Genomic DNA, 3,842 nt, shown 5'->3' with positions numbered 1-3,842 from the left:
TCTCTTTGTCCATCACAGAAAGTGCTGTGATGTAATGAAGTAATAATACTTTGTTTCACTAGCTACTTCAGTATTTTTGGGGGGTACCTGTACTTTACTTGAGTTTTTATATTTCAGCCTACTTTTACTTTTACTCCACTACATCTCCTAATTAAAATGTAAACTTTTACTCCGATACATTGAATGAATGATACACTGAATGAATCAAAGTTTGAATGAATCAGTTGAATCTCAGTGATTCACTCATTAACAGTCACTTGCTGTCACCATCTGGCTGTGTTCATTTCACATGTGGACTATTATTTTATATATATGTATTTGCTTCTTTTCCATTTTGCATTTACTTACATATTACTCATTTTCTGTTAAGATATCTGCACTTTTACTTGAGTATGACTTTCATGTGCTTCATACATCACTGACTACAGAAGCAGATCAAACTGGACTGGGACTGGGACTGCTGTTGCTGCTGGTGTTTGTTGTGTGTTTTGTGATTTATCGTTGCAGAAATTCAGGACGAAATGGCAAGTATAACCTACTATTTTACAGCTAATAACATTATGTAAAATTAAAACCCCTGAGCTAGACACATACCCTTCACTTGCTGTAGCAGAAAAATAATTAAAGTGAAAAGTGATCGATAACTTCATATTGTGTAAATATAAAATGATGAACAGAATATGATTAATATGACAGAGAAAGAGAAACACACAGGTGTATGTTTGAACTCTTGAAAGCAGAAGAAATTTATAATTTAGTTCTTTTCAATATCTCATCATTAAACCACACTCTGGTCTAAAACAAGGAGGTTAATGGGTGATTAATCTTCCCAGCGTTATTTAGGAAAGACTACACCTGTATTTGTTCTGATATTTCTTCTAATGGTGTGATTTCAGGAGATGTTTACCAATATGTGGAGAACGGAGGAACAGTCTTCAGGAAAATCACCAGCTGCTCATTCAGTAATGAATAACTAAACAGTATCTGACACTTGACAGAGCATCGTGTCAATGATAACAGCCATAATGATCTACATAAATACATTTACTAAATAAAATATCATACAAAGACATTTCTGGAGCGCCACCTTCCAGCTCAGACCAACAAACCTGAAGCAGCGTCTTCAGGACAGTAAAGTGTTGATGTAGAAATAAACTCTACTTGAAAGTAGCCCGCATTGGTCACAGTGTATCTATGCACAATCTACTGTATATATGTATAATGTATATTTGTACTGTATGTATATGTGATGTATGCATAAATAAAAATCTCTCTAGGCACAATAATGTCTCTTTTCTATAAGCTCTTCCAGTTCGTTTCTGCACTCTAGTCTAGTGGACCAAGTGCCAATGACTTTCTTTCTAAACAAGAGAGAAATAACTGACACAGTGACTATATTTTATTATGAATTCAAATAATAATTCAATATTCATATTTACTGATAGAGTATAATCTGATAGATTCATGAAGGCATCATTGTGTATTATTTGCTGCCTGCTGTCCCACAATCCTGTGCGTTTAATTCTGTGTCAGCTGAGCTAAAACAATGAAATGGTGTGTGAAAGTTGTCTGTGGTCAGTGTTAAAACATCTTTTCACTTCACCCTACATTTATTTGTTAGGTTTTGTGTTTCATCTGGCTTTAGTTTGATTTTGACAGAAGATAAAATCATTTTGACTGCAAGATTTTGTTTATCTGACAGAAAGCAGCAGATGAAATTAAACACAAACACTTATAAACACTTGTAAACACACCAGAGGTGTCAAGTAACGAAGTACAAATACTTCGTTACTGTACTTAAGTAGAAATCTGGGGTATCTATACTTTACTTGAGTAATTATTTTTCAGCCGACTTTTTACTTCTACTCCTTACATTTTCACGCAAGTATCTGTACTTTCTACTCCTTACATTTTAAAAAAATAGCTTCGTTACTGCTATTTCATTCCGGCTTGTTTTCATTCAGAGAGAAAAAAAAAAACCTATCCAGATAAATCGCGTCATCCGGATGGAGTGAATTTGATTGTGGTTGGATGAGAAGTATAAACATATACCATTCCGACACCCTATTGGTCCATACGCGATCCATCGCACCTGCACATGACACAAATCACATCACACTCCAGCAAGGGCATAGCCAGTTTTGGGTTCGTTTATCAAAAAATATATTTCTTAAAAGAAGGGTTGGGTATGGAACCGGTATCCGATCGCCTCAGAGTCAGTCCGCTTAAATTTCAAATGAAACCGGCGTCAGACCGGTCTCCTCCCGTCTTTCAGTGCGCTCTTCAAACCGCAGACCGCGGAGGAGCAGCGCGAGCTCAAACAGAGACCGAGGACACAAGGTGTGTGTTTATCGTTAGATTGTTAGAATATCTGTATCTGTGCAGTTCTTTGTCATAAATACAGTTTACAAAAGGTCACGAAGAAGCAGTCGGTTTCTCATCTACTGTAAAGTTTTCGCTTGTCGCACGTCCTGATTTTGCCAAGTCCTCGTTGTCCTGAGACCAATATTTTTTTATGATGACCCTGGGACAACAACTGCCTCAGCCAATCAAAGTTTATGACATCATCACTATGTGCGCACTGCAGAGTCCGCCAAAATAACAGTAACGCCCCTCTCACAAATTAAAAAAAAAAAAAAAACTGTCCTGCATCTGCAAGCACCGTGATACCAGAGAAGATAGCAAGTAAAAAGGTAAGACCACAACTTTTTAATTTCTCCTATAAATTTATATCAGTATATTAATGATAGTACAATTCATATTTCTTTTTAGATTATTTTTACCACCGAAGTTTTAACGTTAGTTTGCATTGGACAGTTAGCCTAAATAGCCGTTCCTACTAGTCCAGACTGATTCGGTTAAAACAGTCTAATAAATGTTGTTTTTACATTTATTTTATTTTTCATAGTGTGCCAAACTATAAAAAGGCTGCAACTAAATAGTGGCCGTATTGCAAGCTTATTTTCTGCCGGTTTAGCGCTCGGACTGCCGCCGCCACAAATTTTCTTAATATTTCTCTCGTTAACATATAAAGTTACATCACTGTGCCATTGTCCATTTCCGTTTCGTTGCGTCCAGTAGCATTCAAAGACAAACGTCCGAAATGCGGAACAAAACAGCGCTAGTTTGCTCGCCGCACGGACCATTCAGCTCGGTCCACCATCAGACAGTACTGCAATTCGCTGCGAGATCCAGGTAGAAGCGATTTATTACTGATCTATTACTGTAATAATCCGTGATCACTGATTTATTCTGTCACATATGAATATGATGACCTCAAGTCATCACTGATTTATTGTTACATATGAAAATGATGACCTCAAGTCATCACTGATTTATTCTGTCACATATGAATATGATGACCTCAAGTCATCACTGATTTATGTTACATATGAAAATGATGACCTCAAGTCATCACTGATTTATTCTGTCACATATGAATATGAATATATCAAGTCATCACTGATTTATTCTGTCACATATGAATATGATGACCTCAAGTCATCACTGATTTATTCTGTCACATATGAATATGAATATCTCAAGTCATCACTGATTTATTCTGTCACATATGAATATGATGACCTCAAGTCATCACTGATTTATTCTGTCACATATGAATATGAATATCTCAAGTCATCACTGATTTATTCTGTCACATATGAATATGATGACCTCAAGTCATCACTGATTTATTCTGTTACATATGAATATGAATATCTCAAGTCATCACTGATTTATTCTGTCACATATGAATATGATGACCTCAAGTCATCACTGATTTATTCTGTCACATATGAATATGAATATCTCAAGTCATCACTGATTTATTCTGTCACATA

Source organism: Carassius auratus, chromosome 22 (assembly GCF_003368295.1).
Source record: "Carassius auratus strain Wakin chromosome 22, ASM336829v1, whole genome shotgun sequence".
NCBI lineage: Eukaryota > Metazoa > Chordata > Actinopteri > Cypriniformes > Cyprinidae > Carassius > Carassius auratus.
Note: the sequence above shows the minus strand (reverse complement) of the source record.